The sequence below is a fragment of the Egretta garzetta genome, unplaced genomic scaffold (assembly GCF_000687185.1).
Source record: "Egretta garzetta isolate BGI_Z169 unplaced genomic scaffold, ASM68718v1 scaffold166, whole genome shotgun sequence".
NCBI lineage: Eukaryota > Metazoa > Chordata > Aves > Pelecaniformes > Ardeidae > Egretta > Egretta garzetta.
This window is the reverse complement of record NW_009260133.1, coordinates 3,039,235-3,064,812: the sequence shown is the minus strand read 5'-3', so window position 1 is coordinate 3,064,812 and position 25,578 is coordinate 3,039,235. Positions and strand designations below refer to the sequence as shown.

At 41.5% G+C, this 25,578-nt stretch overlaps 1 long non-coding RNA gene across 4 annotated transcripts in view; it reads left to right on the top strand.

The window, feature by feature from the left end:
* The window catches only part of LOC118452561, a 59,198-nt gene that overhangs the window by 14,120 nt on the left and 19,500 nt on the right, over window positions 1-25,578 (top strand). Inside the window, exons 1-3 of one of the 4 annotated variants that reach the window (XR_004842372.1) lie at window positions 5,323-7,119; window positions 7,583-7,744; window positions 21,670-21,820. The exons of the other annotated variants lie outside the window; for them this stretch is intronic. This is a non-coding gene — a long non-coding RNA (uncharacterized LOC118452561). Of the gene's footprint in view, window positions 1-5,322; window positions 7,120-7,582; window positions 7,745-21,669; window positions 21,821-25,578 lie in introns of those variants that run through there. 4 annotated transcript variants of the gene reach the window in all.

Genomic DNA, 25,578 nt, shown 5'->3' with positions numbered 1-25,578 from the left:
TCTAGGCTGTGAAATGATTTATTAAGATATGATCCATATCACAGAGATTACAGATCAGAAGTAGTCTGATTAAAATATTTGGCAGGCCATGTTTGCTTGAAGATATGTTAAGAGACTAAAAGAATGATCTAGAAAAAAAAAAAGTTACTGCAGTGAGTAAAATATTTTCCTTCTTAACTGTTTCTAAAACTTTTTCTAAATTATCCATTTTGCCTCTTCAAAGATTTAAGGTATTACATAAACTCTTGGATATTTCCCCTTACAGCAAATCTACAGTACTGCCAAATGAATTTTCAGATAAGTTCTTCCTGTTTTTCTGTATCTCATTGTGTATCAAGGTGATAGCTAGCATGCTATGATCCAGATCATTGCTTCGATGGGATAGTTTGCTCTCTGGCTAGCTTACCTCTGAGAAACTTGCTGACATGAAATTAAAACTGTAGCAAAAACAACCTATAGGCAAAATATTGGTGTATGAAAAATTATTAAAATTGCTAATAACTTAGTCTGTATAATTTTTCAGGTCTCACAAATCCACCCAAATTTAGGTACCATGAAGACCACCTAAATTATAAAGGGCTCTGAGTTATCTCAAGGTATTTATATACGTGCAGCTAAATTTGTGTTCCCTAGATTCAGTGCAACAAACCTTGGAGCACATGGTCACAATCTTAAAGACTTCTGCAGTTCATCAAGAAGCCAAAGCTTTGGCCATGTGTCCTCAGGTGACTGATTAGGTAGTATTTGTACACCTCTATAGAAAAATAACAGGTTTGTATTGAGAAGTATGTAAATATTAGGCATTATGTTTATTAACTATGTTTTCCTGGCTGACGTAATCTGTTAAATTGTTAAATTTACTGTTGATTATATTTAGCAGGCGTTCCTGATCTATACTTGTGGGGTCCCCTCTTCCACAGTGTCTGTGGACCTCACATTACTTGAAAGAATCCTGTGAAGCAGGAACGTGGAACTGTCCTTGTTTGATAGGAAGAACTGAGACTTGATGCTGTGCCGAGACTTGTCCCCCGCCATGAGCAAGCGTGCGTGCTGACCCTGCCATGCCTGCTGTGTGGAGCCATGCTATGGGCTGTGGGACGGGTGCCTGGAGCCGTCCTGGGGTCCCTGTGCTATGCCCCACCATGCAGCGTGGCTGGGTGGCAGATGAACCACTCATGGTTGCATGGGGGGAGCACTGGGTTTTCGAACACTTGTGGGGAAGCTTTGGCCCATTCATCTTCTCCCCTAAGGCGCTGCGTGGAGTGAGCCCAGAATTAATCTGGGCATCCACCATGCCTGGGGGAGAGTCTGCCACGTTGTGTAAGGCTTAGACAATCAAGTTTCATTCAGGCTTGTAGCAAGGCAGTGACAGTGCAGGGCGCTCCCTGCCCCCGTGGGCTGAGAGGGGCAGGGGTGTCTGCTGGCCAGGGTGCCTCCTACCCCAGCTGCTGGTGGCTTTCCAGGGAGAGACAGCCCTGCCCATGCCACTCTCGTGCCCTCGCCTTGCCCTGGGCTGGCTTCCTTGGGAAGGCAGCACCGGGCTGTCCGCAGCCATCGTGCCTGTCTCCTGAAGCAAGGCATTTCTCCTCCATCTCAACAGACCTTGGTTTAATTTGGGTGGCGAGTGTTTACAAATGATTATATCTTCTACTTAATAATGCTCCTGCGGCAGCTGTTTTGTCCATCATCATGATGTAAATGTTTTCACCCAAAGATCCTTGGATACTTACTAATGTGGTATACTTTCTCATGTGTTTGCTAATTGCTATTTATTTGCCTGAGAAACTTGCTGAATTCATAACGTATATTTTTTCTGCTCTATTACTGTTTCGGGGTAATGTTTAATCCACTACTTGAAACAGCTTTTTCATTATAGTGAAGACTACAATAAATTGCTAAACTGAAAGAAATGGAACTAAGCTCCTTTAGCTTAAATTCGCCGAGCTTTTGTTTTGAGGTTTAACAGTGAATCTTAGAAAGCTTGTTTTTCATTTGTCCTGAAACCTTGCCCCTCCTGCCTCCCCCTTTTCATGCCAATGAAAGGTAACCAGAGACAGCTGGGGGCTCTCTTTCTGCCTCCCTTGAATGGGAGCGTCTTCTGAATGCCTCTTTCATGTACCTGCAAAGACCCCGCTCTGCTAAACCCTACGGCCGAGGTTCTCAAAGGTTGAATAGGTTTTCATTGCCTGCATTTCTGGTCTGAAGCAGACTGAGAGAAATGAGTGTTAAGTAAACGCGGTGGCAGCCCTGCCAGCGTCAGCATTCCAGCCCGCAGTGTTGCTCCGGACTGGGACACTGCCGGCACAGGCTTCTGCACATCCAGCTGTCGGGGGGTTGTTTTACTTGTTAGCAGTTGAAAAGAAGAGGGATGCGAGGTAAAGCAGAGAGTGGCGAGTCTAGTTTTTATTAGGCTGTTTATTCTTTCTATAACAAGTGTGTGGTGCCTTATTGATGTTGAATGGGAATTTAATACAGCGATAAAGTAAAACTGTAAACTTACCAAGTCTGTTTTCAGCTGCCTTTGTTCTCTGCCTCTAAGCATCTGCAGAAAACGTGTTCAACAGCACTCAAAACACTTCTGTGAAATAATATGAGACCTTATTCAGCACTTTCTGCAGAGAACTGATCACCCTGCTGCACCTGATTGAAGGCAACAGAAAAGGGTCTGTCTGTCTGTCCATCCATACCAGGCCTTTCGCAGGTGAAGTCGGTGTTTGCAGGCTTTTAAAGTGAAAACAGAGTTTTTGTTTGCAGTTTTCTGTCATGAGCATTTTAGAAATATTCTGTTGTGGTTTAAAGATCAAGATTTAGGAAACACAGGTACTTGATACTAGAGGGCTTTGGATTTGGTGGTTTTATTAGGGCAGACTCCAAACACCCAGCTTACCGTGGGAGTTACACATGGAAGGATTGTGCATTCACAACGCGCTAACTGCGACGTCAGGGCATTGTCTCTTGCAGCAGGCGAAAGAACCTGAACTCCATGAATTAGGGCTTTGTTTCCGCCTAGGCATTGCATAGGCAGGAAAGTTTCCCCCTTCTACCAAAATAACCCTATTCCTTACCACACGTAGGCACTCATACCAGTTCAAGACCTTCCCAAGTGAAGACAGTTTTATTCAGGAATGAGAATCTGCGTTCAAGAAGGTATCTTGATGTGAATGTAGCATGGGTTACACAGGTCCTTCCACCTTGCTTTCTTCCAGTTGCTGCTCTGAGAGCTAGAGAGGTTACTCCTGTCCCAGCTGCTGGTTCAAGGTCTTTCTCTGGGTGATACCATTCCCTTAGCTCTGCCATGTAGCTGACTTGGATGATACTCACTTTCCTATTTCACTCCCACTGAGCTGGTGGCTGTAGCTGGGCATCTTGAGACATGTCAGCATTATCTAGTTAAGGTACCTAACAGAACAGTACTAGTGATGGCCAGAGTAGTGTCATGGTGTTGTTAGTGTTGACTTCTCGGCCTGGTATGTGTGATGTTGGGAAGAAAATGGCAAGTAAAAAGGCTTGTGGCTGGATCATCAGTACAGGTGTGACCATAGGAATGGGAGCTGGGAAGAGTCACTAACATAATGCATGTATTTTTCTGCAGCAGTCCTATGCCACCCGTGGCAGACACGATGGCAGATGTTGCAGAAAGGTCCTGCAGTGGAGGGGGTGTCTGCGACCCACCTCACCAAAGCGGGCCAGTGCGTTTCTTCTGTGCTCTGCAGCACTGCTGCTTCTGGGACCCAGGGTCTAGCTCCATGCCAGTAGGCTTCTGAATGCTCAGAAACATGAGCTAGAGTAACTCGCCCCACTAATTTTCAACTATGAGTTCCCACAGCATCTGAAGTCACGTTTACAAAAACACGTGTGTAGAGCTGCTAGTCTTCAACAGTTGTCCCAGAGGAAAACTCACATATTGACTCGGGAGCAGCTACTGATGAAGAATGCTTCAACTTCTTGGAAACTGGACGTAAAACACCTTCAGACAGGTGTTTTTTCTGTAATGCTCAGAGCCAGGCTCGATGCGCCTTAGATTTAAAGGAACGAGAGTCACAAGTTCTTGAAAAGGAAGGCCCTTTCCCCCTCTCTTTCCCCTTTTTTTATTCTTGCATGTACGTGTTACCATGCCATCAGGACTTTTTTTTTTTTTTTCACTCCTAACTGATGGTGCTGTGTTATTTGAATAGTAATTATTTTCAGGTTTGTGTGTAGCTGTTTGTCAGTTTATTGAAACGAACTGCCATTGCACCCTGATCAAAGCGGAGAGCATGAAATCCCACGTGTTGCACTTTGGAGAGCACCAACAATGAAGCTAACCTTTCACCCTTGACTTTCTTTTGACCCTAATTTTGAAAGACAGTAGTGAACAATTCAGCTAACTTCTTAAGTGAAAGAATATTCAAACGAGCTCGATTGTAATGCAGCGTCCTTTTCAAGTGAATGGAAAATCTCAGGGTAATGCATACAAATATAGAGGCTGGGTAAGTTCATTACTTTGGAGTTTCTGGTGTGGCAATAGCAGTGAAATGGTTAAAAGGTTGGCTTTAAAGTGGTCACAATTAGGCTTCAAAGTTAACACCCCACCCCACTGAGATGAATGGGAGCAGTTGACATTTCTCAGTGCTATTGTTTCAGTCTGGCTTGCTATAGCTTCTAAAATAAGTCAACAGTACATCTGTTTACATTCTGCTTCCGCAAACCCAGATGGGCTAGGAACTTCATTGTTTTTTAAGTGGAAGCTTAGATTCTGGAGAATACAGCAATATCCACGGGGTATCTGTAGGAAGAAGAGCTGAAAGCTGCCTTAATCACAGACATCTCCCCCTTCCCTGTAAACTTCTATTGTCCCAGGACAAATCTGTAAACCACTGAGGGGAAAAATAAAGTCATGTGTATTTGAAGTACTTTTTACTTACTACATGACATGCAGACAATAACTTCTCAACAAGTCCCTAGCGTGCAAATCTTCGAAAATGGATGTGGGGTTTGGAACGTTTTCTCTTTTAGTGAGTAGCGTGCGCTGTAAGAGAAGGTAAAGGTCCTGCTTTTACTGAACGCGGTAGCTTCTCGTAACCTCTCCTAACAGAAAAACTTCTCCCATCTCTAGAGAAGTCAGAGTTTCACCCAGGAGCGCTTGAGACCAGGTGTTACTTTCTCTGTTCATGTGTGGAATCCTTTAATTTAACTCTGAGAGCAATATAAGAAGAAATAAGATTCTTGAGGGGGTATGCCTTGCGTTTTTCTGATACTTTAATAGGGCAGCTACAGTAACTGCAGTAAGATCTTAGGAGCTGGAATGGATTAATAAAGGTGCAAGTAGGGTTTTTTAGTGTCCTCTCTGACTTTTGTTGAGGGGTCTGCACAGTGGCAAACTGCCCTTGGTAGCAGCCAGAACCCTCTGAGAGCTTCTCTGATAAACGCAGCCCATTAGATATGCTTAGGCTGTAGATTGAAACCAGCTGTGAATCTGTCGGAAAGATTTTCCTCATTGTGCTTTCACCAGGGTGGAAAGTTTGCGGCTTGTTCTGCATATATATGTATTTTGGGCTTCATCGCTCTGACTGTGCGAGCCCTAGAGCCTGCCAGTGATAAGAGCTCTCATGCATACAGGCTCCTTTTGTGGGTTGGCACCCAGAGACCCTGCCTGCCTTTTGCCCATGGACAACACAGCTTGTGCTTCGGAAGTGACATTGTGGGCTCTTCCAAATGGTGTCTCCCAGATTTCAACCCCTGGTGGATTGTACGGTGAAGGCAAGTGTGCCATCTGTGGTTTGGGCTTGTGAAGCTTGTTGCCTGCCCAGCCTCAAGCAGCATTTTCACCCAAGTATAAAACAAAGCGGTGCTGAGCCTGGACGGGCCTCCAGGTTGTTGGAGGCAACCGTGGGCATTTCAAGCGTGTTAAGCTGTCTCCTCTCTTGTCCTTCTCTTCAGTTCCTGTGTTAAGTGGGGGAGTGCAGCAATCTGGTCTGTATGAAGAAAATACCTGAGGAAACCCAAGAGGAATATTTATTTTGAAAGCTTCTCTCATGAGTTTGTTTTATCTATTTTAAAAAAAATTACTTTAAAAATAAAATAGTGTTAAATCATGCTGGAGAAAAGCAATTCCAATGTGACAGAAGTACAGCGTGCGACAAGAGCCACTTGATACAGCTACCGGAGGAAGGGCGTGTTATTCAGTCAAACAGAGGGTTAGAGAACGGCATCAAATATACATTTTTTATGTTTGTTTCCACTTTCCATTTCCCTAGTCCATTTCTGACTGTGGATCTCTACAGTGTTGCATAGACATGAGTTATGTCTTAATGCATCTTGTGGAGGAAAATAGGTATCTATTCGACCTTTCAAATATAGCCAAAATGACTTCTGTAAGGCTACAGTAGGTCAGTGGCAGAGCTTGGAAAAGAAGTTAGGAGACATGTTGGCTAGTTATGTATATTTTAACTAGCAAACTAACCTGCTTCCCTGTATTACAATAGCAGTGTGATACCCATGTGTTCAGAAGCCCAAGCTTTGTATTCTCCCCTGACATGGAGAATTTCCTGCCTAGACCTGAAGAAAAAGTTACTGTAGCTTCTCTACCACTTGTGCCCTAACCTGCTTTTTACCTCAAATTCAAAGGGGATTTTGAATTGTCTTTTAGGGAATAGGAAATACCGGGGATTCAAAGGGACAAATCCAGACAGGGCAGGGATCTGCCATCATGATGACGTTATACTGCAACTTCTGAAAAATTAACGTATTATGAGAAAAAAAAAAATTTTAATTTTTTAACTTTGTGTTGTTTTATTTTTCTTTCAGAAAAAAATATGGAGCCTTCCATTTTAAGACTATTTAGTTTTGAGTAAATTCTGCATTTCCCTTTTGTGATTTCTTTATCAATTTATAGTTTGCATGCTTACTGCTCCCAGTCTCTTTGCTAGTCTGAGCTTGCTTGCAGACTGGTATGTGCCACTAAGCAGCAGAATTCTAGTTCTCTTTGAGCAGCTTGGTACATTACGGCAGTTGTTATCCTATGGAAGAGGGATGCAGTCACTCCTGTGGCTTTCATGAGAGAAATAGGAGAAGAGCCCAGCAAACTGAAACAAAATTTTTCAATTCATGAATACTAAAAATTGGAATTTCTTCCCCAAAGTAACATCAAAGTTTTATTTCTTACTGGAAATTCTTTTTAAAAAAAAAAAAAGAAAAAAAATGTATATCTACATATTCTTCCCAGTTTAGGAAAAAAATGTTGAATACTGAAGTATTTTATAGGATTAAATTGCCATCTTTTTTTCAGCTCTTATTATGGTAGTGATGTACAGGGATTCTTGCTTTCTTGCTTGCCTGCTTGCTTGCCTGCTTGCTTGCTTTCTTTCTTGCTTTCTTTTTCTTCTTCCTTTTTCCACCCTAGACAATGAAAATAATTTAATCTAACAGCTTTTACATTGTGGTCTGCGGACCAGAGCTGGCTTGTAAAACTTTTTCTTTCAGTGGTTTTATTGTTCAAGAACTGATGCTTCCTGTTACTTCTGGCCATGCGTTTTGATTTTGTGAATGAGTATGCATAGACAAAAGAAGAAGAATACTAATCAAGTATATACCTTTTGTACAGCTTTACGTTCTCAGTAAATCAAAACCAACATCAGAACTGCAGGGTAACAACTCCTCTCAAAGATGGGGTCAACTGAAAAAAGACAGAAATGGCAGCAGTCAATAAGGGAAATCTGGGACTTCTTCATGTCGGGCATTCAGTAAGGAAGAGGAAACAGCACAGGTAAAACGTAACACAGAGTATTGGCTCTGACTGCACATATTTTAAACTTGATGACATAGAAACTGTGTTTTGGTTGCTTTTCAAGGAACAGAAAGTTGATGGAGTTCTGCTTGATGGCGAGGACTAACAAACCAAGTAGAGATCAATTGTGATTTGAATAGATAAGCGAGAGCCACGTGATCTTAGCTGCTGCATCATACGGAGTTTTTTGTTTCCATATTGCTTGTTGTGGTTTTACTATTCTAATGCTTAATTTTTGTGTAGTTTGAAGGCTGTTGTGTACGTGACTGGATTCACTCCTTACTGGGATATAGGCCAAGATTTTCAAAGTGATGGTTTATTTTGAGCGCCTCCATTTTTTAAGGGTCCAAACCTGAGAAATTTTAGAGAAGGGTGGCTTTAAAGGAGTGCAGAGCACACACCTTCTAAAACAGCTGTGTTTGGGCTGTATTGATATGGCACAGAAAAATGAAAGAAGACAAAAAGGATGCAATTGAAATCTTTATTCATTCTTCACCGTTTCGGTGTCCAATCGTTGGTTTTCTGAATTGGGGCAAGCAGATTTGGGTACTGCTGTGCTGGAACCTGGAATGTGTAGCCTACTGCGATCCAGGCTAAAGGAAGCAAAGTGTGACAGCACCCTGACTCTGCACTTCTGCAAGCTCCTAACTGCCCTAGGACTTTATCGAGGATTTAGATGTGGTCTTCTGCTAAGATGGTGGAGTGGTCAGTGCTGGCTGTACCATATGGGGCATAGATGTAAAAGCTACAGAATTTATATTAATATGCATATATAACCCATGTATTCCATCTTCCTGTCCATTGTATGGGTGAATCTCTTGCTGCCCCCCAATGCAGGGGCAGCAAGAGGACAGGCTTTTTAAAAGGGACAGCGTGAGCATGGGTGCTGTCAGGATAGTTGGCTTAGGGTTAGCTTTTCCCTCAAATTCTTTCTTGTTAATGCAGAGTAATACTGTTCGGGTTGCAGAAGAAAGTTCATTTAAAAGAAATACTGGCATTGAGTTAAAAAAAAAGTCCTGGAAGCATTTCTATAGGTTTTAGGTTTTTAAATGCCTATTTTTAGGACTAGATGTCAGCTGACATAGCTCCTTTAAAAATGCACTTTGGATTCAAGGAAAGAAAATAGTGAAGCATAAGCTGTGAACCCTTAATTGTTAAAAGTGCAACAATAGCTTAAAACCAGCCTGCTCTCACAGCTGGAGGAAGGGGTACTTTATTAATAGTTGCAAGGAATGGGTGGATAGGGCCTGAAAGAGGCAGCAAGGGATATAAAAAGAAGCCTTGCAACACAAAACCATTGCCAAAACCCCTTAATGAACAATTTATGAAACAGCCTGCATCGCATAAGTATTGGGATAATACACGATGAACGCGATACAGAAGTCTCTGACCGACATGCCTTACTGAAAGTTAAGGTGCCCCAGCGCTGCACTCCAGCTGTGCCACGGTAGGTGGTTTGGTGGGCTGGAGATGAGCACATGTGGCTCGCTACTCAACAGCCTCCGTTTTCGCGACTCAAAATTTCTGGCTGGTAAGCCAGAGGTGATGGTTGTGGTGACTGGAGAGTACACTTGCTGAATAATCATCACACTTCAGTATTTTCTAATCTGTTATGTCCCTGAAACGTCCTTGCAGCTGATAGCCAAGCTGCTCTGCTAGTATGACCTGGGACAAATTAACTCCAAACACTCATTTCCTGGGGGAGGTAGCAGGGAAGATCCCTCTCTACAGAGATTTCATGTAACGGCAATCCCCTCCTCACCCCAAAATAAATCCCCAATTTAAGCACAACCGTGTGCTTTCTGTGGCCAGGAGCTGACTGCATGAGGTGTAAGGGGACTGCAAAATCGCCCTTGTTGCTCCAGCCCCTGTTGCAGGGCCTCTATGCTCCCAGGCCGCCTGGGTGCCCAGCAGTGCCGCGTCCCACATTAGGTTGTGACTGGCTGTTTGTGACAGCTCCAGACTACTGCAATTTTCCAGTTATTCCTTAAAATAAGTCCTTAGGTAACCACCAATAACCCCCAGAAGTTGGGAAAGCCTTGGAACCAGAAGGTCTGCAGTGCTGGGGAAGTTTTGATTTTGTCTGAAAGCATATATCCATAAAATCGCTTTAGCGCAGACTCCCTGTCCCATGCTGTGCTGACTCTGTGTGAGATCTGACATTGTTCTCTACTCTTGAATCACGAGAGCTGGGGGGAGGGAGGGAGAGGAAATATAAGCAAAAATCTGAGCCTGATTTTTACCATCATACAGATTTAATCCAAGTTGCCTGTGCCAATCATAATCCCTCCTTTCAGGTTTGTCCTTTCCATGTGGGTCAACGGCAACTCAATGCCTGATGCATCAAATCCAGAAACTTGCTGAGGCTGTCAGTATCCCTGGCAGCATCACACGGTGCAGATGACACTTATTTTGACTGTGGTACATGGCAAATATTTCTCAGGGCCAGTCTTTGCCTTGGGCATGGTATCAGTGTGGCCTCCCTGCTTCTCTACTGCTCCCCTCTGTTGTAGGTGTGTTGCACCGGTAGGAAGTGTTATTTGTCTTCACTTTAGTTTTAACCATGTTACTGGGTTTGTTGCTTTGCTTTTCCTAAAAGGATGTTTTCCTTTTTCATTATGATCTTAGCCAGCTTCACTGGAGTTGATGGGAATCTGTACCTGCTACTCTGCCGCAGATGTCCTTTCTAAAATATTTTGGTTTCTTTCTGTACGTGGTACCAAGCATAATGGGAGCAGCAGAGCTGCAGACGAGCTGCTGTGCTGTTTAGATTTGCCTTGGGTGGTATAAGCAATTAGCTAGTTATAAGACCAGCCCTGCATTCATGCTGGTATTTCTGTGGTCAGAAGTGAAGTAAAAATGCAAAAGTAGGTGTTGCTTGTGGCACTGCTGAGGAGAATTGGTGTTGCTAAGATGGGAGAGGAATTGCATTTCCATGTTTGGGATTTTGTTTTCTGGATTCTTTCTTTTTCCTATACCATCCAAGAGAAATGTTTAAGAGCTACCCTTTTACATGCTGTGTAGGAATTTGTCCAGTCTAGTCATAAAAACAGGGTGATTGCAACTGCATTCATTAATAACTTCCAGGGTGAGAATCTGTTATGGTAGACTTTGCAGAACCTGATCAGAAGGAAAGGCAAAGACAAAAGCTCTTTGTTGCAACCACTGATAAGATGTCTACCCACGGTTTTCTTATTAAAACCATGCTGGCATGTGACAGAAGGAGGGAGAACACCACTCCTCATCCTGTCCAAAGGGGTATATATTTATTATTTCTATTGGTACAGCCTGGAGTCTGGTTGTATTAGCTCCCTCTGCTCAGTTATGCCTTTGGTGAGAAAGTGCTCCCATTTTTTCATACATCCTACCCATGAATGCTTAAACATGGTTTAATTCCATGTTTCAGCTGCTCCATACTGAGATAGGTCCATCAGAATTTCCAGTTTGGTCCCAGGGATGTCTTCCTTACAGTTTTCTAAATGATGAAAAGTTGATGTTAGAAACGCTGCTAGCCATACATCTGATCCACAGAAAATATCACTTATGTTAATGGAAGTAATTCAACCTCCTTTGTTCTTTTTACTCAGTTTGGGTTTAAAGTGTGTTGAGCATCCCAGATGTACCAGAACACATTAATTGCTGCTGTACTTTATTACTGTTAGATTCCAGCAGAAACACCTCCTTTCAGGACCTACTCCTTTCTTATTAGACTGGAAAAAAACCCCAAACCGAAAGATGTCACATGAGACTGGAACTGTAGCCCATCTGTTGGGAGACTTCTTGTTGCTACAGGAGCGGCATGGTGATGCCATCCTTCTTGAAATAGCAGGGCTATTGCTTTCAGTGACTGAGGGATGTCCCAGTGAGCAGGGGCCCATACCCTGGTTTTTTTGAGGTAGGCAACTCTGAAAGTGAGGTTATTTTCCTGCCTTTCCTTTACTGTCCTTTTTTTCTACTTTCAGGCATCAGTTGCCTTCATGTGTCTTTTTTGTGCTTATAGTTACTAAAAAATGCAACTGGTTTGAGTTCCCCACCTAAGTAGCTTGACTGAGAGCCCATGATGCTTGCCGTTCCCCCTCTTCTTCAAAGCTAGACTATGGTTAATGAAAACTTGCAAGTGGTTTGTTTAATGCACTATTATTTTTTCGAGATTTTTTTTCTTCTCCCTCTCAGCATTGCAACCTCTGCAGCTTCCTTGTACTTTGTTTCTTTAAGTGTTATTCAGAGTAAAAAAATAATTTTACTCTTTACTTGGACTTTGAACCCTTTGATTGAAATCAAGCGAGCTTGCCTGTACTCAGCTGGTTAGGATCTTAAGAGCTTCTACTGTTTTTCTGTGTAGGAAGTGCTATAGCTGATTAAAGTAGATTTGGTCTTTTGTCTAATCCTCTAGATCAGCAGGTTAATTTGTGGTTTTTGATCCACAGCAGTATCACTAAGTTGTAAGGTATCACTGCAGTCTCCACTGCCATAGGAAAAGATGTAATGACACTGGGTTTAGCCAGGGTTTGTAAACCACAGTGATTCATACAAAATATATCTGAAATTAGATTCTGTGAGTGCAGCTAGGCTATTGACTGTCCTCAGTTCTGCAGAAATGGAGAAGATACAAAATGTGAAGTAGCGATGATTCCATCACTGTCTCCAAAACCAGGACTAAACATGATGACATATATATTTTTATATATATGTGTTTATATGACTATATACACACACATATATAAAATATGTATATTTACAATTCTGTACATGTTTTCCATCAGCTCTGGCCTCAATTCATTAAATTACTAATATGCATGCCTTATACTCCATATCAATACATGTGATAAATGTATGATAAAAATTAGACACAGGCAAAAATGCCTTGCAGAATTTGAGGTCTAAATGGCAAGATTTACCCCCTATGAATGCCTGCGGTGTAGTAATTTAAATTCATTCTTCTGCTGTCCTAGGAAGCAGTAGCTGCTCTAGAAAGCCCTCTAAGCTTTCCGTAACCAGACGCGCCACTAGTAATCTTTCCAAAATGTGATGTCAATGGAGCTGCAGCTGGTTAAAGGGCTACGCAGGGCAAAAAGTAGTATTAGTGGCTAATAAAGGCTAATTCTTTTGCAAGCAAAATTAGCTCGCTTCACTAGCTTGTTATGCCTTGAAGTGTCTGGCCATTGAACTATGCATCTGGCTCATTTGTTGCTCTCAAAGAGATTGCACCCTGACTGACAGCTGTACTGGACTAGAAAAAAGTAGCCCAAATGAGTAAGACCAAGAGGACTTCAGTTGGTGTGACTGTAGGACAGTAGCAATCCCTGCAAACTGCCTTAATAAGCAAAAGAGATGCCAACAAAGAATGCGTATGACATAGGTCTTGGCTCGGGGCACTAATTTTCTTTAAATAACTGGTTCCTACTGCAGAACTTTGCTGCCCACAGATGCTGCCTCCCACTCACATTATACACAACTACCTAAATGACAGAAATGTCCAGTAACTTGTTGCAGCAACCCTAAATAACCGCTAGAAGCCTGATTTCCAGTACATCCCAGATCTTCTTGTGATGCTCTGAAGTGATTTAAACTGCACTAGAATAGCCTAAGCTCTGTGGATGTGTATTTATTTTTACTCACTGATGTTTTGGGGTAAATGCCACATCAGAGTGTTTTTATTATCAAGTTCCTGTTCCTGCACAATGCAGCTGTACCTATTCTAAACTCCATCAAAGGGGACCATTTCCTTTTTTTCTTAATCTCAGATCAGTTTACTGAGAGCAGTTGTCCCTGACTTCCTTAAGCTTGCCCTGCATAAAAGCTTTTTCAAAGTCCTCCCTGCACCCTTTCTTTCCTTAGCGCGTAGAAATGTGTGTGTATACATATAAACGCACGCACACGTGCCCATGTGTATTTTAATCAGTTTCTGCTTCAGTCCTGCAGCCTTGTGCATGGTCAGACTGGCAAAGGACTCATGGAAAGGGTTACTGCTCGAGAGCAGCCAAGCACAAGCTTCCTCGTGTACTTCGGGTGCTTCCAAATGGTTTTAATGCCTTCTTTATTTATGAGATGGTTCAAATTTCTGAACTCTGTGATAATACCACGCAGACAAATGTGCACTAAGGTCAGGACTGATTACTTTTTCACTGTGGTATTGTTTTTGCAGGTGATTTGAGACTCAGTGTTAATACAGGTCATCGAGAGTGAGAGGCTGGTGATGTTGCATTTTGTGCAATTAAACCCTTGAATGTTGTTCCTGGATTGAGAATTTATAGAAACCACATGGAAATACTGGTTTATGTTGTTAAGTAAATTCTGGGTCCCAAACATTTTTTCATTATCAAACAGTATTTGAGTTAAAAGGAGACCTTGCTCTAATGAATGAGTGGCTTCTGTAGTATGCCCGTGACATTGTTTTCTTTGCACCACAGACCCCTGTGAAGTGCTGCCGCCAGCATTTTGGTAGAGGGTGGAACAGGAAAGGGAAATCTCCGAAGAGAGGGCCCATAGGTTCAACTCATCACTCCCAAAATGACAAAGGAGAGAACTACTAACTCATACAGAAATATGATGCTTGAAATTGGGCTTTTGCATCTGTATTGTTTTGTACCTTGTGAAAATTTTTCAGATTAGCTATGGTTGGGTACAGCCTGGATGCCCAGCCCTGAGAGAGGCTGAGAGACAGTAGTATAAATGCTCTTTACTTACTGGGGATCTCAGGAAATCACACAAGATGAAACTCTGAGTGTTTTCTTTTCACACCAAAAGGGATTTTTCTCACACAGAAAAAAAAACCCCAACACAGTAAAGGCTCTTTGTTCCAGGGGTAAGCACAAATATATACTTAGGAATTATGTAGAGGGGAGTCTAACTTGTGGTGTTTAGTAAATGATAACTTTGCACATCTAAAAGGTAATGAGAAATAACAGAAAAGACATCTTGTAACAACCAAGGTGATAGAGAGGAGAACTGGAGCTAACACTGGATGCAGAACAAAACCATCCAACCAGGAAAGCATGTGGAGAGAAGTTGCTTGCCAGGGTACAGGAGAGATTGGTGCTGAAGAGCCCCTCTCTGTTTAGATGCTACCACAGTTAGGATGGCAGATATATGTCAATGCTGCTGACCATGCGCAGGCTGTGGGTGACAGCCACTTTGCCTCTGAATCTCAAGTACAGAAGCATCAGTATCATGTATTACCAGCAAAGACTGGTAGAAAACTTCTGAAGATATCTTGACCTGACTGAAAAGTCAGAATAGTCTGTTTCTTGCTGGATCAGATCCTTTCTCTGTAAGGGAGCAAAGAATTACTGAAAGGATGTAGGATATTATGTCTTCCTGCTCCCATCAGCTTTTGCGGTTGTCCTCCTTCTCAATTTGTGTTCCCTAGTAGACTAAATCTCCATTTCGAGTCCATTACAGGGAGTGGTAGGCTGGGATCCTTTTCACCTTTTTCTCATTATGGGCTATGCTGTGGCCAGTGTTGTTACCTTTTCCTCTTTCCTTTGCCTGCTGAAGAAAGTCAGCCCTATATGAATATTCTTGATTGTGTTCTGCTGTTATCTCTGTATCTCCATGGTTTCAGTTCTCCTTGGTACCCTCTTGTCAAAGGCAAAAGTGCTACTCAAACCTTTTTTTTGCTTCTACAATCTCCCTGGTTTCTTCTGAAGTTTTTTCCCTTCTTTTCTGTCTTTAGTCTGTGAAGCTGGTTTGGTGCAAAAAATAACACCATGCTACAGCAACAGCCAGCAATGGTGCAGTCGCCCCAGCGCTAAGCTGATAATGCAGACAGTGCTGAAGCATTTTGACTTTTGTGCTTTGAACTCCTTCTCAGAGCTGGTTTACTGATTTATCTCATTAGTGCTGATTTGCTTTGTATTCTGAGTGCAATTGCTCTGCTGCTAAGAGTTACAGCAACTAGATCTCCATTTTTCCCTAGCATAGGCAATGCAGTAGTGACGACTGCCTCTCCCTGGTTTTTCCTTGGCAAACTTCCCAGAAAGGTGTGTACTTAATTGTAATTTGCTCTCTGTGGTCAGCAGCAATATCTCAGCTTTTTGTATCTCAACAGCATCTCTATATTTAACTCTGTATGTGTCTAAGGCATCACCTGCTCCCATGCAGAGTAACTCTATAACAATTCAGTTGAATATATGCAGCAGAAATGATCGCATTTATTGCATATACAGTGAATTCCCCTTTCACTTGCTGCTTCATCTGTTTGTTGTGACTTCAAAACAAACAAACAAACAAACCCCAACCACTTTCTTTTGGAAAAATAGTATCACTTTCTGGGGAAGGCTTCCTCTGCGCATCTAGTATATCATCCTAAAGGTGTTATTGAGTTTTAGGCAGGGAAGCAATTGTCTGTCAAAATGCTTAAAAAGAAACCATGAAATGAGCGGGCCATAAATCCAGGAGGAGCACAAGAGTGGGAATATGAGACCTGCAATATGTAATATGAGTCTTTTAGTCTAACCTCCCCTATTTCCACTCTGGTGCTAAATATACTGCTGACGTCCTTGCAAGAAAACAAATGCACTGAGCTTGGACATCAGTGGTTTTGGAAGGGCAGTGGGCACTGTTGGTTTAGGGTTAGTTTAATTTCTGTACATTTCTTAGACAATACATGAAAAAGAGATGCCAAATTATTGTAATTGTATTTGTGACTGTGGTGGTGAAGTTAAGCAAGTATTAGATCATCCTAATCAAATGTTTAATTTTAAATCTAGCATTTCAATTTTAAAATATATTTTTAATATAAATAAAACTGACAACTTTCACTCAGGTACATGGCATGCTCTCTAGGAACTCCTGTTCCGGCTTAGGAAAAGTAAAATTTGAATTTGAAGTGCATTAATAACTGTTGTAAGGCAAGAAGGTTATTTCAAAATGTTTAACTTGCCTGCAGCATTTGCATCAGATAAGTCAGCAGTACTTTGCTAGCCACTGTATTGTATTTTATGCAGGAGGCAGATAACCATCCCTGAGTGTCTGGGAATGAGCCTTTCCCTGCCGTTGGTCAGGTGGTAGGTTGTTTTTTCTTCCCTCTAACCGCAGGGAATTTAAGAAAAACTGATATTGTAGAAAAAACCCAAACAAACAGATACAGGTTAACTTGAAATTAAATTAAAAACTCAACTAAAATATTTTTGTGTGTGTAAAAATAATATGTTGATTTTGAAACATAATTATCCAGCTTTTCCAGGTTTCATGTCTTTTACCCATCTCTGTCTTTCCTGTCCAGTTTTATAATCATGCTTGGTCATGCCCAAACTGAATTTGTGGGGAAATGTGTGATATGTCACTTGGTACTCTTAGCACTGTTGATGGAGAACAGAAACCCCATCCAGTGTTGCAGATGGCACATCTTCAGGCTTTTGCAGCTTCTTCTGAAGTATTCTGCATTAATGACAGCAACTCTTGTTTTGAACTTTTATATGGAACTTTGCTTTGTTTTATAATAGCTAGCGAGGAATGGTTTCTCTTAAAAATGTTGATATAGCTTTGCAGCAAGCTTTTCAAGATTTCTTTCTGAATCTCTTTCCATCACCATTCAATGAATAGTTCATGTCTCTTTTTATAGCTTTTGTCTCAGAATTTTCTAGTTACTCCATTGTTAAATGAAGTGCTTAATGGGTTTTAAAATATTAAATATTGGATACAAGTTGCTTCTGAAATGAGATAGGTTTTGTTAATGTGATTTGTTTTAATGTGTTTTATAGAAACAGCAAGTTTCACTAATTATGAGTGTGTTGTAGATGAGTAATAGTCTCTCTGTTGTTTTTTTTTTTTTTTGTAAAAAACTTAATGTGCCACCCTAGTGCATGTGGATTCCTAACATCTGAATCTGATACAAATCAGAGGGGTAAGGACTGGCATGTGACACATGTCAGCTGTGGTGGGTCATGGATTGTGTGCCGGAGCACCCACCTCGGGTTGTGCCTCCCTGTGCCCCTTTCTCTCCGGGGGCACAGCCCCATGTGGCAGCAGAAGGACCACGGCATCAGCTTTCCAATGGGGCATCTCTCTCCCTGGCCTCTGTGGGGGAGAGTCACCCCTGTTCAGGGATCCACCCCAGAGAATGTTGCCTCCAAGCGATTACAGAGCTGTGTACTAGCTGTGACTGGTGGGTTGGGATCCCAATTTCAGAGGGAGGAAGCCATGCTGCCCCGGAGATGCACAAGACCAGCATTGCTGTGGTGCAGATTGGGGGGAGGCAATTAGAAGCGTCTTTTATGTGTGAGAGCAGATAGGCTCTTTAAAGTTTGGGAAGTGCTGAGTTTTCCAATCCAGGCCCTACAGCAAGCTTACTGCTGGCTGACTCCAGAGAGTCACCTCATGATTCCGAGTGGCAGTCTCTTCATCTACAAAATCAGGGATAAGGATCAAAGCATCTTGAGACAGTGGGATGAAAAGAGCCATGGCTATTATGATTATACTGCTTGCTGTTAATATCAGAAAGGGAGATACTATGTCCTTACATTCGGAAAGAATCAAATGCTGTGAAACTAGTGGAATTGTAACAATAGCATGAGGAATGCTGGTAAAATACCAGCATGATATGGCTTGAGTTAGAAATATTATATTTTTTGCCACATGTTAGGAATGACTAACCCTGGTGGCTACTGTAACTGATTAAGAATTGTATGGGAATCTGTTTTCAATATCTGTGATTTAAAAATACCTTGGAATGTAACACTGGAAAAGAAAATATATTTCCTGAAATCTGCCTCAATGCTGTTTTGTCACTGTCTAATTTCTGTTTTTCTTTGTTGTATTTTTTTTTAATTATTATTTTAAACACCGTTTCTTCATTTTCCCAAAGAACTGACATTTATCAGAGGTCACATGCTGAAAATCAGCTGTGTAGTTATACATACTCTATTTTTTTTTCAGGGGGAATGTAAGTATTTCAGGAAGAAGAATCTGGTTTTCTTCCTGATTTCTAGAAGACAAAATAGGAAGGAAACTTGAAATGTTTTCTGTATGCTTCTGTCATGTCTATTGATTATATTTTTCCCTGAAAAACGTAACCATGACAGCTGAAAGGATCTGATAAAACATGTTAGGTTTTTTTAAATTCCTATGCTCTCTATTTAAACTGCATTAAGCACTTAAACTCAGCCTAAGCTGGAATGGGTGCTTTTAAGTAAGAACTATCTTCTGTTTTATAATAAGGAAATGAAAACTGTAGAGCTACAGGTATCATCATGGCTACTTTTCTTCATAAACAACTCAGACAGCTTTAACTCACTGATAGTATTGTTTCTGCCCTGTGGACTTGAAAAGCTCAGTGAGAAGACTTTCCCATGCCACAGAGAAGAGCAGGATATCAACAGTTCTGAGTCCAACTTCTAGCTCTGACACAGATTTCTTCTGTGGCTTAGAGTAAATTATTTCTTCCTCATATGTTTTAGCTTACTCACCAGCTATATAAAACCTCTGAGGTGTATGTGCTTGCAAAATGCTTTAAAACAGTGAGGTGTGCGTATAAAAATTCTTTAAAAAAAGTTTCTGAGGTCTCCGCCTGCTTCTGCAGTTGTCAGTAGTTTTACCACAGACTTGAATGGTCAGAGTTATGTTTAGACTAACTTCTGTTAAAATCCCAGCTATAGAGAGCTTTGTAAATTTAAAGTGTTAGCAATTGCTTTCATTTTAATTAGTGACTTTATGTAAGTATTCATATAACAAGGTTTCTAGTCTGCCTGGCACTTCATTCAGATTAGAACTTGATTCTCCTGAGCTGTACTAGGAAGTATCCAGGTAATTAGTTTAGTTGGCCCGGTTCTTCTCCTTTCATCCATCTAAAAATGTACCTTCCATTGTCCTCAAAGCCATATCAAAAAAGCAGCTCATGCCTGAAATGTCATCGTTTTTAACTGGTTTGGTCTGGAGGTGGCAAGGTCGCTGAACCTCAAAAAGCACTGACGGTACTCACTTTGTTTAATACGGGATTCTGGCTTTAAAACCCTCCCTGCCCTTAAATATGATATGGAAGTAGGAGCAAGTGCTGTTCAGATACCAGACCATAAGCTATAAGTGACTCAGTAGGACCAGAGGATTGGCTATCCTAGCTGAAGAGCACTGTAAGCCTCCCCAGCAAGGTGTCCTGGTCAGTAAGTGAGGAACAGCACCCGTGTCTGCTGCTGAAATTGATACTGCTAGGTTGTCCCTGGGCCTGACAGGTTCAGGATCTACACATCTGTCTATGGACCAGTGGCGAGCTGATTATCTCCTCCTGCTAATTGATCCTGAATCTCCTATACATCTGTTGGCTTCCTAAGGTGCGTAGTGGGTACCTTGTTCCTTTGGAAGGTTGGTAGCTTGTATGGCCAGAGGGTTGGCCACAGCTATGCAGATAGTCCCCAGTTGCTTCCTCAAGGTCACTGTGCTCAATTTTTGTTTTTGTCGAACTCCAGTGAGCTTACTCTGGCCCGTGCTTCAGTGTTCTGGCACTGGCTGAAAGGGGTAGGACCTGAATGGTAACTGGTGTCAGCAGCAGCCCAAGAGCTTGAGGTCTCCTGGCTGCCTTGCTAGTTGTCCTAATGGCCATGAAAACATTTTATGCAGGAATGATTTCCAAGTGGCATTTCTCTAGACTGCACATCAATGGGAACTGTTCCACCAGAGAGCAGGCCTGTCTGTCTACTCCTATCAAAGACTGCAGTTGCAGGCTCCAGAGAGTGAACTAGGTATGTGGCATCCTACAGCAAGCCAGTGGAAGATGCAAACCTAAATGCAAAACCAGGTATTCCAGCAAGGCAGAACTTTTCTCAATGTCAGACCAAATCTAGTGGCTCTTCAACCTGGAACAAATGCTGCCAGATCGTTTGTATACAGTAGTAATGCTTAGCAGCAAATTATTGAGCAGATGGAGGCACAACAAATTCTTATAGTCTCAAGAAAACTTTCAAGTGCAGTATTCTGATTTGGGGAATTTTGTTCTCAGTGTCAGGAAAACAATTCCCCTAGGTGGTTGCTTAAGAGCTTTGTGATTCTAATAAGGTCATTTTGGACATCAGAACTTCTGAAATGATGTCAGGTGTTGGAATAAACGTGTATGCAGAGTATGGTCTTCGTGGCTTTACAGAATTACTCAGACTTCCTTTATTTAAAAAAGGAACCACATTTCCCACGTCCTAAAAGCAATAGTCCTATAGTGAAAAGCAGAACTTGGTAATCCTCAGCTTGATGATAGGGGTCAGAGAGATGCAGAAATAAGTGTTCCTTGAACACACTGATGTGGCTGCACATGCAGAGGTTAAAGGGTTCACAGCTCAGAGGAAATGGTATAGTGGCTAAAAGCTACCTGGCAAACTGGGTCAGCCTGGAGGCTGTTGTGAGTTTTCTACTCAGTGGCCATGACACTCCTACTCTAAAGCAACTTGTTTAAGTGTCACTACAAGCGATGAATGCCCAGATGAAGCAGTTCTTTTATAATTGGAATTGGCTGAGTTACTTTTCATGGTTGGAACAGAACTAGAGAAATGGTCAAAAATATTTGAATAGTCTTGGCATGTTTGGTACTGTAACTACTGACAAAATGTAAATGATTACATGGTAACTAGAATGATGCATGCCAGATTAGTAGTGTGAGAATGCCTTGGCAAATTAGATTAATGACACTCTGGTACAGCTCCCGCTAGTCATATGAGCATGTTTGATGAGAATGAGATGTGTCCGGAAGCTTGAGCAAACACAGTCTGAACGAAGTGTTCATCCTGTTAATAGAAAAGACTCCCAGGGTCATACCATCGTGATCCGTCTTTCCGTGTGCATTCACACATCCTGTTGTCTGATCCACGGAGCTTCAATGACCAGTCGGGGCACTTAGGACAAATAGATGTTTAGTGGAATTGTCAGAAGCTATCAGATACTTCGTACTTTTGATTCAATGATGATTTTGTGAAAATCCATCCCAGGGCTAGGTCCACCAAAGAATGTCTCTGTTCTAATGCACCTAACGGAATTTATCCAGAAAAGATGTGCTATACTGTGCCAAGGACCATGCCTGAGCACCTTGGGAGGGAATGCACAAAACTCTGCACATACCAAGGAAGAAACTGCTAGCAGGTAGGAATTGTTTGGAAGAAAGACAGGACTTGGCTTACTTCACCTTTCTCTGCATTTGGGATATAGTTCAGCCTCCTTCCTCCCAGGGTCCTCACCCATGAACTGTTGCTGAGTGGTACAGCTTGGCGCTGCATGGCTAACATAATCTTCTGTAATTTCCCAATGTACAAACATCTCCCCCAGACTCTTTAGCCATTTTTAGGCCCTTCTTCAGCTCCTAAAAATGTCTCCTTTTCAGCAGCTTTTCAAAGTGCTAATTCGCATCCCACTGCTCCTTTTCTCACATTGTCTTTACTCCCTCTAAAATAAATCTCTCCTTCCCTGACACTGTTTAACTGTCTTGTAGTGGTTACAGAGACACCAGCCTCCCAATTCAGTGGGATTTAGCACTGATACTGATCTACTATTTCATTTCTTTGCTGATTAGAATTACTCTCTCCAACTGTTGTCTCAATGATCAGCGTCATTCTTTTTGCAGCACTGATGTTTTTCAGCTCTACAAACTCTTACATTTTCTAGTCTGATGAAACATCCACACAATCAGCTAATGTACCCATTTGTACAGCATAATCCATGGAAATATACGTAATGAGAAGGGAAAACTTTATTCTTTTTTATGGTCATTTATGGTTATGTGCTGAAGTACTGTAACTGGTTTTAGATATTTTGTTTAAAAAAAGTTGCCTAAGTCTTGAGCTAAGACTTAAGAAAAGTGATGGTAGGCTTGCAAAATAAGACCCACGGTATGATGTTGAGCGAATTAATCACGTTAATTCCAGGAAGTTTAAAGTGACCTCTTATTGTCCACAATGGAAAGGAAATGAAGGAGAGACAATATTTGATTATTCTCATTAGTTAACAATAAAGAAAGAAAGAAAAGAAAGAAAGAGAGAAAAAAAAAAGTGGCCCTAAGAACTGTGAGGGGAAAATTAGGATTATGTATCAGGGAAAAGTTTATAAACATAAGGACTCATATAGCCAAGGAAACCAGCTGCCAAATGAAGCTTTGGAATCAGCACCACTGAAGATATTCAGGGCTCGGCTAGACATCCATCTATCAAAAAAGGATAAAGAAATCAGTCCAGCCACAATGTAGGGATAATCCAACAAGAGTTCCCTGCCAAATTTCTACCCCAAATAGTGTATGATTTAGTTGGAATGGAAAAGGAAAGCACTTCAGCTTGCTAGATCTTTCACTGATACAATCTTAAAAGCACAAATTCTTCTGTCTTAAAAAAAAATATTACTAGTAAACTTTAAAAAAATTTATTTATTGTAACTGGAGTGTGTAGGCTTTGCTGTAGTTTCAGACACATGGATCCTAGCTTAGAATGTTGCTACATTTTCTTGAAATTAAAAAATAATATCTATTTAGAATAAAAAAAATAGCTCTTAGAATGAAAAATTGTTTCATGACATCTTTTCATGGCAGTTTTCTGGACGTTGTCAGATCACTCATACCAAGCCTGAGGAAAGACTGTCAGGAAGATATTTATTTTTTTGCATGCTTAATTAGAGCTACAAAGGATGGTAAGACTGGAGGGTTAGGATGGTTATAATGGCATAGTTAGCTTTTTATCTCTATGTCATGACTTCAAATACAGGCCAAGAGGGATATTTCTCATTCATTACTTCTGAGTTACTGTTCAGATGGTTGGTAATGACCTAGTTTTAGTGGGTAGGTAGGTAACACTCATACAGTGCTGTACTCAAGACTGAGTTGAGCTGACAGGCTAAATCTACTGGTCATCAGGAACTGGGGTTCAGGTTTTTAAGGGTATCAAGGCCTTTAACATTCAAGTGGTTGCCTACTGCAGTTTTGAGGAGTTTGAAAGCACTCACCTTGAGCTGAAGTAAGTAGAGTTAAAATACCTAAGCTCTTTACAGAAAGCTACATATACATTTATCTGGAACATTGAATACCTTTAATATTATAGCCTAGCACCCTCAACAAATTTTCAATGAAACTCTGATTCACCACTTCTCAATGCAACCTCACTAAGCCTCCGATTTCCCCATTGTTTATACCAGCACATACTGTAAAAGAGATGATGGATGGCAGTTTGTTAGCTTTGAAGTACACTGTTGCATGCGTACTCTTCTTTCACGGCAACATCTTCCAAAGCATCAGTCATATCAGAGATAGCAGGCTAGCAGAGATGAAGCAGATAATACAGCTTTAAGGAGGCTGTTTCAGAAATAGAATTAGCCTCAAATAACAAATGAATCTTCAGACTAATTGAGCGAGTACTGACTATCTGCAGAAATGTAATGCATAGAATTTAATATTTGCAAGCACAGTACCGCCCATACCTTGCATTCCCTAATTTATACTGTAAAAATTAGTATTAGTGCTAGTTTCTAAGAAATGCTGTAAAGTAGATGAAGGCTAATTCTTTGCAAATGTAAGTCTGCCACGTTGTCACTCTGCATTATGAAAATGTGTCACATGACGGAAGGGAAGTATGAATATCTGCTATCTGATGTATACAATTGAAAAGGGAAAACACAGAGTGAAATCATCAAGCCACATTAGCCAAAGTGAACAGATAAGAAAGGGTATAACACTGGAATTGTAAACAGTCACGCAGAGATTACACCTCTGTGTGGAACTGTGCATGCTTTTTAGGGGTGAAAATTAAAATGTTGATAGTAGAAAATAAAAAAAAATATCTAGCACTGTTTATCACAGAAAATGTTCAAAATGCTATATGGATGGGGCAGTAATTGTTATGTGTATAGAAGAATGCTATCTTGTGTGTCACTTGAAACTGGTCTGCAAATGACACAGCAAGGAAATTAGCTGCCGCTGGACTGCGACTGGGCTCATGTACGCATGTGCATCCTGTGGCCTCACAGCCAGCTTCTTGCCACAACTCCGGCGGTGTCACCAACTGTGTGCCGTGGCTCTCACTGCTGCCCCATGGGCCTGGCATCCAGCACGCCCTTCTCAACCACCGCAGAAAACAGGTCATGCATGTGCTGCTCATCGCCTCTATCTTCCCTTCTGAACATTTCTATGAAACCACATGTGCTCAAGTTTGTAAATACGGACATCAGATAAAATGCAAGAAAGCCTCACCATCGGAAGATCTTGCCTTTGAATGCGGCAGAGTCTCTATTTTCCTCATTCCTTTCCCCTCCACCATCGAGAAAGAGAAACCACGATGACAGGAAGAGTGCACCATTTCCTCTCAGAGAGACTCATTACTGCTGTCAGTAGCTCACATTTACCCAGATCTTGCTCTTTCAGTGTTGACACACTTTCAGATGCACAAAATATGAGACTTGCCTGTACATACTAAGTCGCTTAAATAGGACATTTTGGGAGAGGAAACAGTCAAATCAGGTTACTGCATAACAGGAGCTTTTATAGTTGACCATTCAGGCAGTGCCGCTGACTGCTGAGCTAGCTCTTAGTAAGAATGTGCAAGTTGTGCTATTTTTACTTGCTACTTGTCTAGCACTGGACTTGTTTGGAATAATTAATTTATTCTTGCGTATACAGGTATATATCTGGCAACAAGAAATTAGAGGGATTTTCTGAAGCTAATAGAATTCTCACAAGACTTTCATTGAGGAGGGAGAGAGAAAACCTTTCTGGAAAAAAAGCTTTGAATGAACTGTAGAAAAAAGGTCCTAATACATTTGACATTCCCCTCCAAATACTCACATATTTGCCTGTGGCGAGCACACTTCATTACCCTTGTCATGCCACTTCGTAATTTTTTATATTTTACCCATTCATCTAATTCAGT